Genomic DNA, 16,425 nt, shown 5'->3' with positions numbered 1-16,425 from the left:
GAACTGCATGGTCTGGGAGTCGTACCTCAGCTAAAACCGGGGGCGTGTGTGGCATCTCCACAGAACTGTCTGGAGGGGCACAGGGCGTGAGGCTTGGCAGGCAGCCCAGAGAACAGGGCTTGTCCAGCACAGATCAAAGTCCGACGCACGTGCAGCTGCCAGAGCCACGCCTCCTCCTCCCACCAGTTGAAGCAGCTTCTGTGACAGACACGCAATAAATCCTTCAGAGGACAAGGGGTTCGTGCCCACAGGAAGTAAGAGACGCAGACACCGGCGAGAAGGTGGGGAGAGGAGGAAGGGCTGACTCACGGCCTCGGTCCTTCCCAGCAGCCCGGGACAAGGCCCCAGGGGCGCAGAGGTGTCCCCACGATGGCCCAGGACGGGCTCACGCTCACCTGGGCACACTCAGGAGCTCCCTTCTCGCCCCAGAACTGCCCCGCTGGCCTCTGGCCCCGCTCAGCGAGCAAGCAGCACCCTGACTTTGGTCCCCCAGACTGGCCGCGAGCTGGAGCGCCTCCACTGCCCACAGGCTGCATCAGAGTCACCAGATGCCCAGCCCACCCCCAGATGCGGAGGCCCGGGCAGGGCCTGCAGCCGCCTGGGAGCACCACCTCCTCATTGCAAAGGTCCGCCTCCACACCTCAAGGCCGGCCACCGGCCCCAACCCACTGAGGCCAACACAGCCCCGAGCCCCCGATGGAAGGCTGCCACCAGCCCGGGGTGGCCAGACACAGATAAAAACACAGGGCGCCCAGCTGACACGGAAATTTAGATAAGCAGCTAATAACTTCTACTACAAGTATGTCCAATGCGCTATTTGAGGCCTATTTATACTAAGCAATTTTCGGTGGTTTGTCTGAAACTAAAATTTCACTGGGCACCCCACACTGTTATCAGCTACACGTGGCCATGACTGACAGCAGCGCAGACAGCCTCTGCCAGGACTCACATTGCCAAAGGCACTGATGTTTTCTACTCAAGTCTGTGTATTTGTTAAAATCAAGCGTTTCCGATGAAAACTTAGCTTCCAAATGGTGATGAGCCACGAGTATGGATATATACCCAATAGGAAGGACATAAGCCGCCTCAACAGTAACTTCTCACACCAATTAACGTTTCAATGATCATACCTCAGAAAACAAAATTAAATGACGTAAACGGAGCGTCACCTGTTGCTTTCTACTTTTCAACCAGGTACCAGCACACTGTCCACCATCCACACGGCTTACATCCTGTCTGTCTTGCGGACCAGGGCTGGGGAGCCTGATAGACACCTGGGCCTCCAAAATACTCCGCACCGCCCGCAAGCTGGGTACTGTCATGACCATTTCAGACAGGGAAGCCTAGGCTGGGGTGTGAGAGGCGCCGGGCGCGCCCTGCAGCCTGCCTGGGTGAGGGGCACTACCCAGGGGCGCGTGGGGACTGGCCGGGCTGGAGCCCCAGCTTTGGAGGGAAGGCAGTGGAGCGTCCAGGGGAGACGGTCTCCTGATTGGCTCTGCCCCCTTCATCTGGCCACAGAGGAAGCTCCAACTCCCCAGGCAGCAGCCTGGAGGCCAGGGGCGAAACCAGGAGGGAGGATGAGGGTCACCCTTGGACGAGCAGCAGGGCGGCCCGAGGTGAGGGGGCAGACACTGCCCCATGGGGGGACCTTGGCCGGCCACCACGTCCAGTCCACATGAGCCGCATCCCTCCGGGCCTCCCCTCTGCCGGTCCCCTCCCCACCTGCTTCCACAGACTTCCAGCTCCTCGGGGCAAAGGTGGGCCTGTGGAGGCCCAGAGACGCACTCAGGGAGCACCTGAAACGGGCACCCACCGGGCCCTCACAGCAGGCTGTGGAGTGCAGGAAACACCCAGCTGGGGTGCTCGCCGGGCTGATCCTGCCGCCCTAACACCGCGCAGCGCCTGGGATGTTTGCGGCTGTCACGACGGGGCTGCCCTAGAGAATGACCCGGCCCCAACGCCCACAGTGCCGAGGGGAGAGACCTGGTTCTAGAAAGAGTCCCTCATGCAGGTTCCCGCTAGACCCATGGCTGCAGCTTCAGGAAACAAGCAGCTCATGACTGAGGGCCGGCAGTCCGAGGGAGGGCCCAGGCCAGGGCGGGAGCTCCCCAAACTGCCCCCGTGCAAGTGTGAGAGCAAAGGTGGAGGTGGGGCACTGGTGGGGCAAGAGGCGCACAGGGTGGCACGAGGGGTCCTGGGAGCTATCGGCACTGACCTGGGCCCTCCCGGCCCGCTCGGGTTAAGCTACGCGAGCGGCTGGCTTCAAGGCCAGCCCGTTCATGTGGGTGATCCCCGAGACGGTGCGGCCTGGCACACAGCACGGTCAAGTTTCTGTAAAGACACCAGTCTCCCAGCGTGGCCCCCTGAAATGACACCCAAGGCCTGTTCTAGAAGCAACGAGGAAGGGAGCCTGCACGTGTCCCCAGGCACCTCCCCCAACCTCAGCCCTCACCACCCCACCGTCCCCCCACGAAAGCCCCCAGTCTTTCCGGAATTCTCTGCCTGGGATTCTTAATCTCAGCCTACTCCCCAGCCAGCTGCCCCGCGGTCCCGGCTGGGTCACCCACTGGGCGCCCAGCAGAGCTCTGCCACGTGCCTACCAGCCAAGCTCTGGAACCACAGCGAGCAGAGCCCCCCATGACGGGCACGGCCGCAAGGGGGCACCGCAAACACTCACCAAGGCCCAACAATGAGCGACGTTGCCCTGCAACCCTACGTCCTGCAGGGGGCTGGCGGGGGAGCGGCCTGGCCCCCAACACCAGGCAGGGCTGTCCCTTCATTCAAGAGGGCGGAAGTTCCACTTCTGGCTGCATTAGGCCTTCGTTGTGGTGCGCGGGCTTCTCGTGGCAGTAGCTTCTCTTTGTTGCCGAGCACGGGCTCTAGGCTCACGGGCTTCAGTAGTTGTGGCGCACGCACTTCAGTAGTTGTGGCACGCGGGCTCTAGAGCACGGGCTCAGTAGCTGTGGCACACGGGCTCAGTTGCTCCGCGGCTTGTGGGATCGTCCCGGACCAGGACTCGAACCCGTGTCCCCTGCATTGGCAGGTGGATTTTTAACCACTGTGCCACCAGGGAAGTCCCCAAGAACAACTTTTTAAGACTGAGGTGCATCACAGACCAACGTAAAGTTGTGATACATACCGTATATCTATTTCTACCTTTTTTTTTTTTTTTTTTTTTTTGCGGTATGCGGGCCTCTCACTGCTGTGGTCTCTCCCGTTGCGGAGCACAGGCTCCGGACGCGCAGGCTAAGCAACCATGGCTCACGGGCCTAGCCGCTCCGTGGCATGTGGGATCTTCCCAGACCGGGGCATGAACCTGTGTCCCCTGCATCGGCAGGCGGACTCTCAACCACTGCACCACCAGAGAAGCCCCTATTTCTACCTTTAAATAGCGATCCTACCATGACCCAGGATGACCCGGGACCAGATCCAGCACCTGGGTGCCCCTGCCCGCCACTGGCAGGAGAGGCTCCGAACAGCGGGAGGACGGTGGGCAGCTCTCTGTTCTCCAAAGGACGGGCTGCTGGCGGGGGCACCGGGGGAGAGCAGTCCCGCACCAGGGGTGCTCAGGCACTGCAACATCTGCACTTGCTGGGACCTCCTGCCGCCCCGCACGCACGCTGCACGGGCTCTGCAGGCTGGGGCTGCACGGGCTCTGCAGGCTGGGTCTCCGCGGTGAGGGGAGGGGCTCGCCCTCTGGAATTTAAGCACCGCGGTCTGTTCCGAGCAACCTGGCTTCTGCCGCTCACTGAAAGGGGCTTACAGGAAGGGCTGCGTGACAGCAGGGCGGGCGCACATCCGTGGACCGTGCCGGGTACCAGGGGACGCATGGGGTTCGGAGAAGGAAGTGCTGCTACCAGCCACTCTCCCGGAGAGTCCCACCGACCCTCTGCATGGAGCCCCGCGCTACAAAGGCGGGCGTGGGCTCAGCCTGGACCAGAAGCTCCTGTGGAAGACAGGGCAGGAGGGAGGGGCTGAGGCCAGGAGAGGAGATGGGTACTCGCAGCCCCTGTGGGCCAGAGGAGCCCAGGGAGCATAGGTCTTCCTACTGGAGGTCACTCAGGCCTCACCTCCTCATCTGTAGGATGGGCACTTGGGCCATCGCCCAGCACAGGCCCCCCAAAGCTCCCAAACGGGGATGGGCAGACACGGAGCTGCCCGAGGTAGGGCCTTCCGCACCTACCAGGTCTCGGGCCTGGCGGACCCTTCCTCCACGGCGGAAAGATTCCCGACCCGACGGCCAGAGCTCTCCCGAGCACACCCCGCTGCCTAGATCACGACAGCAAGGCCCCCATTGGGCGTGACAGCACCAGCTGGACCCCAGACACTGACCACGACCCCAAGCTGCACGCACCACCCATGCTGACCCACCCAACGCCCCTGGCCATGACACCCCGCTGCCAGCTCCCTCCCCAGCCTGCAGCCTGGTAAGGCCTCCCAGTAAGGCCTCTGGGGGGAGGGGGGGCAGGCAGCAACCCAAACCCACAACAACTGTGAGGAGAAAACCTGCTGCTCTGAGGTGGCCCAGGCAGCACTGGAACAAGGAGTTCCTGGTGCTCCAGGACGTCCAGGAGAGGTGCTACTTCCCCAGGTACAACCTTGCGGGGACTGGGCCCACAATGAGGGCTCGCTCAGACCCACCAGTAAACCCCCAAGGACACAGGTTGCCCCTGCAGCTGTCCGGAACGCCTCTTGGCTGGCTGGCTTCCCCAGAGCTGGGACGAACAGATAGAAAGCTTTCAGTGTAAAAAAAAAAACCAACAAACCTCACCTACTTCCTCTTGCAATCCAGAGGTAATTACTATGTAGCTGAAAGGAGGAGGTTAAGATGGAACCAGCAGCAGCAGTTCAGAGGAGTCTGTGTACACACGGCTCTGCTGTCACATCTCTGAGCCAGGGAATGAGACGCCTGTCCCCACCCCGCTTCAGAAAAATTTAGAGGAACTCGAAATCAGACCAGAAGACCCAACTGGCAACTGCACACGGAAAAACCAGAACCGGGCTGGATGACCGCTGCAGACCCCAGGGTTTGGCCCACCCCTAGGGTGGGGGTCCAGCCAGCTCCTTCCCGACCTCCCTCCCTCCCTCCACGGGCAAACACAGCACATACAACTGGCCCCCAGCCTGGGAGCTGCCCCCCACCAGCTGGACCCCCGGCCCACACCCACCACCCCCAAGTGGCCCTCCCATTCCACTCCTCAGAGATAGGGCCACAGACACCACCGCAGCCGGGGAACTGAACACCTGGGGCCGCGGAGACAGTGAGGCGGGCCTGTCCAAGCCTGTGTGCGCTCCTGGGGGCGCTACAGTCAACCCCCCAACCCACCTGGCCACGTGCCTGCGGAGCCACAACTTGGTGGAGACGCAGCAGATAAAAACGAACTCCTGGCGAGGACCACAAACTTCCCCCTTTCAAACCGGCGGCCCAGCTCAGCCGGTTCCCCTCAAGCACAGCCTCCACCTCCTTCCAATCAGAGCCATCCCCCAGCCCCCGGTCTTGCCTCCAGGTCAGAGCCTTTGTGCTCTCCCACGGATCTCTCACATCCCTGAACCACAGGAGCCCGTGGGGGCCCGGAAACGCCAACTGAGCCTGTCCGTGTCCCCTGGGGCAGGGACGGGGGACCCCCAGAAGCCCCTCAGGATGGATGTGTGAACAACCCTGGAGTCCCAGATGCTGGCCTGGCCAGGGTCCCCCTGTGGAAGGGGTTGGGGAGAGAATGCTAGGCTCCACCTATGTGCACAGAGCTCTCCAGGCCGTTTCCTGCAAACAATGCCATCCGGAGGCCAAGGGACTACCCCAGCTGCCCAAAGCCTGCCCAGGACGACGCCTCGGACGTCACAGCAGTGCTCTCAGCCCCCAGCCCGATAGTGAACACACTTCCCCTGAGAAAACAGGGGCAGAGGAAACAGGGGAAGCACAGGGCAGGGAGGGGATGAGTGTGGCTGCTGGGCACGCAGACATCGCACTCCCCTCCCTGATCCGAAGTGTTTCCGGAAAACAAAGCCGGTGGCGAGGGCGGAAGGGGGAGGCGCAGCCAGGCGAGAGCCGGGAGTTCCTGAGCAGCCCACAACAGGTCCCCCAGACCAGACCCCTACTGTTGCTCCCCTTCCCTGCTCCCAGCTCCCCGCTAAAACCTGCAGGGCCACAGAGGGGCGAGTGTATGCGCCAGCGTGGGGAGGAGCGATGGGCCCAGTAGAGAGAGCTGGAGGGGTGGGAGGACGCGGGGAGCGGACCGTGGGCTTGAGCGCTGGGGGGTGGTGAAGGGGGGAGGTGGGGTGGGGCTGAGGGACAGTGGGGGACACTGAGGTCTGGAGTGAGCGAACAGTAGGGTCTGGAGTGAGGAATCAGGAAGGACAATGAGGTCTGCAGTATGGGGATTAGTGGGGGTGAGAGGTGACAGGGCCTGAGTTCGGGGGTCGCTGGCGGCGGCAAGATCAGGGGTGCAGGGGAGAAGTGCTAAGCGGTTGGGGTCTAGAGTGTGGGGGTCAGTGAGCTGGAGGGGCAGTGGGGTCGCAGTGCAGGGGGCAGTGGGGTCGCAGTGCAGGGGGCAGTGGGGAAGCAGAGTCGGCAGTGCAGGGGTCCACAGGAAAGGGTCAGGACTGTGAGGTCCGCGGGGTGCGGGACACGGGATGCAGGGGTCTGCGGGGGTCCGAAGTGCGGATGTAGGGGCTGCGAGGTGCCGGAACTGGGAGGTCCTCGGGATATAAGGGCGGCGTGGTCCGGGAGTCCGCGGGGGTGGGGCCGCCGACAAGGGCGTCCGCGTCGTTACCTGACGGCCTCCGCCGTGGTCGTGGCCGTGGCCCCGCGGCCGGGCGGCCGGGCTGGGCGGCCCGGGCTCCCTCAGCAGCGCGGCGCGGGCCCCCGCTCCGGACCCCGTTCGCGCTCCGGCTCCGGCTCTGGCGCCCGCTCGGGCCCCCACTCCGGCGCCGCTGCAGCTGCCGGCCTCCGCATGTTGGGCGCGGGCTGTCCCAGCCGCGCGGGCGCCCGGCTCGCCCCGGTCTCGCAGCGTCGCTCGCGGCCCGCGTTTACGCCGCCAGCGTCGCGGGGGAGGGCCCGGCGCCCACTGCGCAGCGGCCGGCGGCCCTGGGGCGCGCGCGTGACGTCACCGCGCGGGGCGGGGCCCGGAGGCGCGCCCGCCGCTTTGCGGCAGCGGGTGGCGCCGCGCGACGACCGCCGCGCTTTGCGGCCGCTCCAGCGCGGCCGGGCCGCAGCCCCCGGGACCACTGGAGGCGCGCGGCCGCGAGGGCGCGCACGGGCGGGGTGAAGGAACCGGACCCCATCCACCCTCCCGGGAGGCGGGGCTCCCGCCGCCGGCCCTGGACCACCCTGCCGTTGCCATGACGACGCGTGGCCGGTCGCCCGGACACCGCCCCACCGCGCTCCTGTGACGTCAAGGTCTCGCCACTTGACGTCACGGCCGGGCGGTGCCGCGGGGCGTGGTCAGCGCGGGGCAGGCCGACTTCCGGAGCGGGCGGCGGGAGTTGGCTGGGTGGGACCGGCAGGGGCGAGGACTTTAGGTCGACGGGCGAGAGGCTTGGCGGCGCTTCTCCGCGTCCTAAGAAACAGTGACGTAAGCGAGGAGCCAAGGAGGGGGTCACCCAAGGCACTGGTCCATCTGGGCCTTCCGGCCGAGCACGGGCCCTGGCACGCAGCTGGCGCTCAACAAGTGTCGTCTGCAGAGTGCTGGCTCACGCACTGTCAGTCCACCCCGGACCGAGAGGAAGCTTGGGGATGGGGCGACTGGCAAGGGCCCTGCAGTGAGTGTCTGCTCCCCCCGGGACAGGGCCTCCTCCGGCGGGGCATTTTTACCGTTGGAGGAGACTCACTCATTCTCATCTTTATTAAGTGCCTGCCAGCGGCTCTGAAAATAGAATGGTGAGCTAGGCTCTTGGCATGGATTCCCAGCGAGTCCTAAGTGCTGAGCCGGGGGATGGACAGGACGGTGAATAAATGGACACGACGGTTTCAGATGGTGTTACAAGGTGACTTGGGGCAGAGTGACCAAGGGCCAGGCCCTAAGGGCTAAGAGCTAGATCTAGCAGACGGGAAGATTTCCATGGTCTCAGCAACCAAAAACGGGGGAGGAGAATTAAACTGGAGGGGGGCGGCGAAATGACAACGGTTTAGGGCTTGTCCTGCCCCAGTCCTCCTCCTTCAGCCCCACTTGCAATGTCACCGCCTCCGGGAAGCCCAAGCCACGTTCCCCTGTTGTCCTTTCTCACTGCATCCTCACCCTCTCCAACCTGAGCCTTAACTTTGTTTCAAATCAAAGGCTTCCACCAGCTGTGCAAGAACATGGACTGAATCTGTTTTGCTCACTGCTGTGCCTGTAGGCACCTACTCTTGACGTTCAAAAAAAATCTGCCCACAGGTGCTCAACTCCCAGGGGAGCAGGAGGCATGATGGCCTCTCCTCCAGATGTATTTGAGCCTTAAACCCGAGCTCCAGCCTTGTCCCTGTAAAAGGCAGGGGGGCTTGTGCAAAGGAAAGAATGCAGAAAGGCCACGGGACTGGGGTTGTGCCAGCCAAAGGCTCTGTGACTATGAGTAGGTCACTAACCCCCTCGGGTCCTCTGCATCTTCGTTTGCAAGTTGTAACTAACGATAGCCCCCTCGGGTACATCATGAGAATCCATGAATTAGTGAATAAAAGACCTGCCAGCATAGGACCTTCTGCCTCAAATGGACATATTTCTCTCTAATCACTTGGGATCTTTGAAAAAGCAAACAGCCTTTCATGCTCCCTCTTTTTTAACCCACTTCAAAGGTGCACCACATGTTCCTGCTTCCTTTTGGCTTTGATCATGGGGACACCATTTGGGGAAGCTGGGGTAGGAAACAGCCCATTTGGGGCTCTCGATAAAATAATAAGAACATTGCAAAGAGGATGAGCTAGTCTCCACATTGCCCCCTCCCCCCACCCCACCCATCTACCAGGGAAAGTCGAACAACATCCCAGCCTCCCAATAAATCCCAAACAGCTGTAGATTTCGGGGAAGAGACAAGCAGGAAGCACCCCTTTCTGTTCCTTTACCCTTGTAAGAGGCAGGTGCATGGAGAGACCCCAGGACAGAATCAGGGCTGCGTCCTGGTGTCCAGCACCAGCCCACAGACACAAGCGGGTGCCCCGGTTAGCTTTTGTTGAATTGAATGGAATTAGCCCTCCCTGCAGCCAGGCCTCTGCCCCAGTGGGGCAGGAACTTGGACACATACATTTCCATTTTCGAGCTGTGGAAACTGAGCATTACAGAGGCCAAGTGACGTGCCCAGTGTCTCCCAGCTTCAAACCTCCAATGCTGCTGCCTTCCACCAGTGGGTAGAGGGTGGGCCCAGCACCACCCCCCCTCAATCCCAGTGGCTGCAGGCGAGGCCTGGCGCCATAAGCTCACCAGTGATTGGGACAAATCAGATTTCTCTCTTTGGTCATTGTGAACTATGGAGGGAAAACTGAGGCCAGAAGACACCAGGAAGAAACCAAGGCCTTGAGGATGCAGAAGCTCTCCGGAGCGAACTGTTCACCCCAGGGGCCTCCCCATCCTCTGAGAACAGCCCCCAGCAATCAGGTCTGTACCATGTGACTTCCCAGCCATCTCTGATTGGCCCAGCATGAGCCAATCAGATCCTCCTCTAGGACTGCTCAGCGGATGGAGGCCAAGGTACATGACTTGTGTGAGATGTGACCCAGATGGTGGCCTTCTGCCACTGTGTGGTTTCTCTGGCATCCACCACCCCCCATTGTTGAGACACAGTGTAGGGTGACCAAGCACCCCAATATACCCGGGTCTCCTGGGACCCGGACCTTTCATTGCTAAAATCCCGAAAATCCCACCAAACCAGGAAGCTTTAGTCACCCGAGCATTGGGCATATAATGTCCTACCTGTCCCCAAGGAGCCCCCATGAGGAGCTCCTTCGCCCCACTACCGGGGGCCAAGGCCTGGGCAAGGTAGAGAGTTGGATAGCGTCCGCCCAAATTCACATCCACCTGGAACCTCAGAATGTGACCCTTCTTGGAAATAGGGTGTTTGCTGATGTAATTAGTTAAGATGAGGTCATGCTGAATTAGGGTGGCCCTAAATCCAATGCCTTGCGTCCTTATAAGAAGAGGGACACATAGAGAAAACAGCCACATGAAAACGGAGGCAGAGATTGGAGGGATATGTCCACAAACCAAGGATACCTGGAGCCCCCAGAAGCTGGAAGAGGCAGGAAGGACCCTCAGAGGATAAATAGCTGATTTGAGCCACCCAGTTTGTGGTACTTTGTTACGGCCACCCCAGGAAACGCATACAGATGTGCACCCAGATTTAGCCACTGTTAGGAATTGTGGTCCCCAAAAGGTATGTTGAAGTCCTGAGCCCTGGGACCTGGGATGCAATCTTATTTGGAAATTGGGTCTTTGCAGTCGTGATCAAGTTAAGATGAGATCGCACTGGATTAGGGCGGCCCTGATGCAATGGCTGGTGTCCTTGTAAGAAGAGGGACATTTGGACACAGACACACAGGGAGAGGCCACATAACCACAGAGGCAGAGATTGGAGTGATGTGTCTACAAGCCAAGGAATGACAAGGATTTCTGGACCCACTAGAAGCCGGGAAAGACATGGAAAATGTTCTCCCTGGTGGCTTCAGAAGAAACCAGCCCAGCTGACACCCTGATTTCAGACTTCCAGCCTCTAGAAACAGGAGGGAATACATTTCTGCTCTTTTGTTTTTTCTTTTCTTTTTTTTTAGGCCGCGCCACGTGACTTGCAGGATCTTAGTTCCCCAACCGGGGATCAAACCCAGGCCCCCAGCAGCGGAAGCGCAGAGTCCTAACCACTGGACTGCCAGGGAATCCCCAAATTTCTGCTCTTTAAAAAAAAAATTATTTATGTGGTTGCACTGGGTCTTAGTTGTGGCAGCACATGGGCTCCTTACTTGCAGCACACAGGCTCAGTTGCTACACGGCATGTGGGATCTTCGCGGACCAGGGATCAAACCCATGTCCCTTGCATTAGGCAGGCAGATTCTTTATCCACTGTGCCACCAGGGAAGCCCAGGTCTGCTCTTTTAAACCACAGTGTTTGTGTTAATTTGTTACAGCAGCCCCAGGAGACTACAACAGCCACTGAACAGTCCTGTTCGGGATTCGGAGCCTGGAGCCAGCTCCCACCAGCTCACTCCAGGGGCGAGGCCGTCGTCCTACCCTCTCACCACGCAGGATGCTTTAAAAGATGATGTTCTATTAGCATCTCTTGGTCCTCACAGCCACCTTCACTCCTGGTCTGGGGTCTGATTCAGGGTCTCCAGCCTCTCACCAATTCCTTGGGTATCTGCTAAGTTCCTATAAATCAATTTACTCTGAAAAATCAATTCCAATGAATTCCTGGGCCGTCTCGAGACAGCCAGAGGTGGTTTCTGATGCTTGAGGCGAGATGCCCGGCTTACCCGATGGGTGAACAGAAGCCACGAGGCAGTGGGGAGACATTCTGGGTTGTGGGTGAAGGACCTGGTTGGTGACGGCTGGGGTCACAGGAGCAGAGATGAAGACTGGCCAGGCGACAGGACAACCCATCTGTGTGTGTATCTGGGGACGGCTGTAACAAAGCACCCAGACTGGGTGGCTTCAACAACAGAGATCTATTCTCTCCCGGTTCTGGAGACTGGAAGTCCAAGGTTGAGGTGTCCCCCTGAAGGGGAGAGGGGAGGCCCTTCTCTGAGCTTCTGGTGGTTCCCTGGCTGTGGCAGCATCACTTCAACCACCCCCGGTGTTCTCTCTGCCTGTGTGTCTTGTCTGTGTCCAAACTCCCCCTTGCATAAGGACACCAGCCATACTGCGTTTGGACCACCCCATTCCACTATAGTCTCATTTTAACTAATCCCACATGCAATGACCCTATTTCCAAATATACTCCCCGTGAGGTCCTAGGGTTTAGGACTTAAACATACAAATTTGGGGGGGGGGTGACGAGGAGAAACAATTCAACTCATAACAAGACACAAACACATTCCCCACAAACACACACACACACGCACGTCCACACACACAGACACAGGCACACAGACCAGCACTCTCCACCTGAGGGCAGAGTCAAGGCCCCCCGGCCCCCAGCCCAGGTGTGTGAGCTGGAGGATGAACGCCCCCAGCGCACCCCCCGCGGGCAGACAACCTGAGGCAGGGTCCTCGAGGGACTGAGCCCTCCTGACTGCCCACGGCTGTGACCTGCTCATTTATGCCTTCCGCCTCCCGGGTAAACCTTTCACCCTCAATCTGTGTCTCGGGTCCAAGTCATCCTGCTGCAAAGGAGCCCACGGGCGATTCCAGCTCCTCTTCTCTGAAGCCACAAGTCAGAGATTCGAAAAATGAAAGCAATGTCACTCATCCTTTTATTTTTATTTTTATTTTTGGAAAATGTGGTTTTTAAAAACGTTAAAATGCAGGCATAGAAAACAAACTTATGGTTACCAAAGGGGGAAGGGGGGGTAAATTAGGAATTTGGGATTAACATACACACACTACAGTATATAAAATAAACAACAAGGACCTACTGTATAGCACAGGGAACTATATTCAATACCTTTTAATAACCTATAATGGAAACACCACTGTAAAGCAATTATACTCCAATAAAGATGTTAAAAAAACACCTATAATGGAAAAGAATCTGAACAAGAATAGATATACATGTATGTATACCTGAATCACTTTGCTGTACACCTGAAACTAACATAACATTGTAAATCAACTATACTTCAAAAAAAAAGTTCAAATGTAATGAGTTTATTTTTTAAATGACATTAACAAATGTTTCAAAATTTTCTGTCTTCAATCCTAATATAGTAAATAACAGTACTGAGCTGGGAGAGGCAGGAAGGGTCCCCCCAAAGGTCTCAGAGGGAGCAGGGCCCTGTGACACCTCAGCCTTGCACTCAGGCCTCCAGAATGTGGGCGTCAGTTCCTGCCCGTGTTAAGCCACCCAGTCTGTGGTTGTCTGTTACATGGACCTTTCCACCTGCCCCCTGGCCCCTGGGTCTTTGTTGATGAAAGACAGCATCTAAACCCAGATTCACCACCCCCCAACTGATGAGTTTCTTTGAGTAGGTTCGGAGTAAACTCTACAAATCAAATGTAATCCTGATCAATCATTCATTTTCTCCATAGCAAAGTTAAATCGCTTCCAGTTACCTTTTTTTTTTTTTTTTTTTGGCCACACCGTGCAGCATGTGGGATCTAGTTCCCTGACCAGGGATCAAATCTGGGCCCCCTGCATCGGGAGCGCGGAGTCTCAACCACTGGACGCCCAGGCAAGTCCCCTTTTAAAAACTTTGTTTTTTTTTTGTTTTATGTTCTTACTCCTGGAAGTGACTTCCATCAGCCTCGATGCTTTGGCATGAAACTGAGGGTACTTGATCCCTCAATCAGATTAAAAAAAAAAAACCTTTATCAAGTTTTCTAGTTCAGTTGCTGCTCTTGACTTCCACTGAGAACAGATCTGCCAGGTCAAATCTTGCAGCTAAAGCAGGGATCTCACCCGGGTGGTCCTGCCCCCAGGGGACACGGGGCCATGTCTGGCGACGTTTGTGGTCATCACGACTGGGGGGCTACTGGCATCAAGGGGGTGGGGCCAGCAAGGCTGCTCCACACCCCGCAGCACCCCGGACGATCCTCAGAAGATGCTCCAACCCCAGTGCTCGCAGTGCCCAGGGAACCCCGAGCTGGAGGACAGCTGGTGAGAAGCTGTCAGCTATCAACTACTCACAGTTCGCAGGACCTGCCTGGTCCGCCGGCCTCCTGTCACCAGAGGTGACCTGTCGCTGCTCCCGACCAAGGTCAGCCCCTCCCCTCGGATCCCACTGAGGATGCTCTCAGCCCAGCCTCCCCTGCAGGAAGGCTCCCACGGGCGTCTGCAGGTGCCGTGCCCCCACCCTCACCTGCACCCCTTCCCCCGTGAATGATGCTCTCGTCCATCCCAGGGACCCATCCCCAAAGCCAAGCCCCTCGGTGCAGCCTCGGTTCTCTTTCCCTGGACGGGCTGAGCGGTGGCCCGGAACCTGTGACCTTACTTGGAAACAGGGTCTTTTCAGACGTATGAAAGGTAAGGAACCAGCTGAGATCATGCCGGATGTGGGGTGGGCCCCAAGTCCAAGGATGGTTTCCTCGTAAGAGACAGAAGAGAAGGCTGTGAGGACAGAGGCAGAGCCTGGAGCGCCCTGAGGGTCGGAGAGGCAGGAAGGACCCTCCCCTGGAGTCTGGAGGGAGTGCGGTCCGGCCACACCTGGATCCAGAACCGGGAAGGATAAATCCTTCGTTTAGGTCCCAGGTCAGTGGTCCCGTCACGGCCGCCCCAGCAGACGGTCCCCTTCTCGACCTGGCCTTGGTCCCCTCACCTCCACCCTGTCCTGTGTCCCCGTCACCTCTGAGCCGAGGACGCGGATGCCCTTCCCCCGACCCACGTCCCCCACACCGACAGGTGAGCCCTACACCGCCCGCGACCCAGCACCGCAGACTGCGCGGCTCACACACGTGTATCCCCTCAGCTCGGCAGGGCAGAGCCCGAGATCCGGGGTCCCAGGCTGGCTCCTGCCCAGGGACCACCTGCCCTCCTCCGCCCCCACTCTCCCCTGGCTTCCGGGGTTCCCCACAACCCTAGGCTCGGAGCGGCCTCACCCCATCTCTGCCTCTGCCTTCACATGGCCCCTCCCCGTGTGTGTCCAAACGGCCCCCCTCTTAAGGACACCAGTCCTGCTGCGTTAGGACCACCTGCTTCTGTGTGACCTCCCCTTAACTAACTACTCCCGCAAAGACCCCGTTCCCACACAGGTCCCATTCTGAGGTGCTGGGTCAGGACTTCACGTGAACTTGGGGGGACGCGAGGAAACCCACGCCACTTGCTCTGGGTTCCGTCTGCCTCCTCTCTGCTGACTTCGTTTCCTTCCCCGGGTGTCCGTGGGGTAACAGACCCGCCGCCGCTCTCCTGTGTCCACGCGGGGTGTCCACTTCACCACCAGGGCCCCCCGTGAGCCGGGCTGGGACCTCTGCAGACCCACGCCGCTCCTATCTCAGCCACTTCAGCCCTCGTGTCTCCTTCCCGGCAAGTGGCGCTGGTGTCTCACTTCCTGCAAATTTTCTTTCTCAGATGAAAGCTGCTGAGCGTGAAGAAAATGTGACTGAAAGCAAGAACACGAAGGGACATGGCTTGCGGGCGAGGTTCCGCGGTGGGTGGGGCAGGGTCCCGGGCAGGGGCGGCCGGCAGCGTGGACGGCACTCGGCCCAGCGCACAGCCTGGTCCTGGTTTATCCCACCGGAGGCCGTGGGCGCTGGGACCCAGGGGAGGAAGGCCCCGGAGGTGATACCACATGGCGCCAAAAACAGCCCCCTCGGAGGCTCCTCTGATGCAGAAAGGATGTCTTTATTTCCTGGATATTCTCACGTAACAAAAACCACAACGCACAGCGAGGAGCGGGGTGGGGGTGGGTGCTGTGGGCGATCCCGGGCTGGCTGACGCCTGCTCATCGCCCGTCACTGGTGGCGCCCCGCTCACGCGAGACTCGGCCCCACGGGGAGAGCGGCGCACGCCTCCGTCACGGGAGGTGGCCTTGGGGACGCCATCTCAGGGGCCCATTAGGGTCCCAGACCCGGGCGCTTTCTCGCAGCCACCTTCGGGCACCGCGGGGTGGTCAGCACGAGTAGCCAAGCAAGCAGGCAGAGGCCTGGGGGGCGGCCCAGCTGGTGCGACAGGAAGGGCGTCCTGCCCCGAGGGCTGGGCGGCTAGGAGCCGAGGGGCAGCATCCGGGGCGCCCGGGAGCCTGGACGGGGGCCCATCCACTCACACAGGTGCAGGCTGCTTGTCTGGGAAGGAGCTGGAAGGACCGGAGGGCAGAGCGAAGGGGCGGGTTCAGATTCCTAATAAGGCACAGACTTGTCACTCTCCTCTGTCCCCTCAGGGACTCCAACTCCTGGTCCCGCGGCCCCGGTGTGGACGGCAGCCCACGAGCCTCGGGCCCAGCGCTCGGCCTGGGGCGTGGGCTCTGCGGAGATGCGTCTGGTTTCCCGTCTGCTTTCATCGGGGACAGACCGGTGGCTCCCCTTCCCCGCAGAGCGAGTTGGTCCCAGGTGTCAGATCTGACGAGGTCCTGCCTGAAGGTCCCAGCTCTAAGACCCCTCCGGGGGAGATGAGAGCGTCTCGGAATGAGCGTGGCCACGGGCAGGGGGACTGGAGGTAAGCTGCCAATGGACAGATGGACAGCCAGCCAGACGGGGTGAAGCTCAGATCATGGCACTGAGGCGGCAAGTCCACAAGAGGGGAAACACATGGAGGATCCGGCTACCGTCATGCCCCTCCGTCTCCCACCAGGGACCGGAACCTGGTGCTGGGAAGGCCGCCCTCTTTCCCTCTTACTGGAAGCTGGGCCGAGGGCGACCACCCGGATGGAGGCCGGGAAGG

The 16,425-nt window shown here is 59.8% G+C and overlaps 1 protein-coding gene across 6 annotated transcripts in view; it reads right to left on the bottom strand.

The window, feature by feature from the left end:
* Positions 1–7,035, bottom strand: part of CSNK1G2 (casein kinase 1 gamma 2) — a 28,208-nt gene extending 21,173 nt beyond the window's left edge. For 2 of the 6 annotated variants that reach the window (XM_060145699.1, XM_060145704.1), the window contains exon 1: positions 6,771–7,032. The gene's annotated coding sequence lies outside the window, so the exon portion shown is untranslated. Of the gene's footprint in view, positions 1–6,770 lie in introns of all 6 variants that reach the window. The other 4 variants (XR_009539823.1, XM_060145698.1, XM_060145703.1 and 1 more) reach the window with 4 other exon arrangements.
* Between the last annotated feature and the right edge of the window lie 9,390 nt (positions 7,036–16,425).

This window comes from Lagenorhynchus albirostris, chromosome 3 (genome assembly GCF_949774975.1).
Source record: "Lagenorhynchus albirostris chromosome 3, mLagAlb1.1, whole genome shotgun sequence".
Taxonomy (NCBI): Eukaryota; Metazoa; Chordata; class Mammalia; order Artiodactyla; family Delphinidae; genus Lagenorhynchus; species Lagenorhynchus albirostris.
The sequence above is the reverse complement of the archived record's forward strand: the minus strand, read 5'-3'. Positions and strand labels throughout refer to the sequence as shown.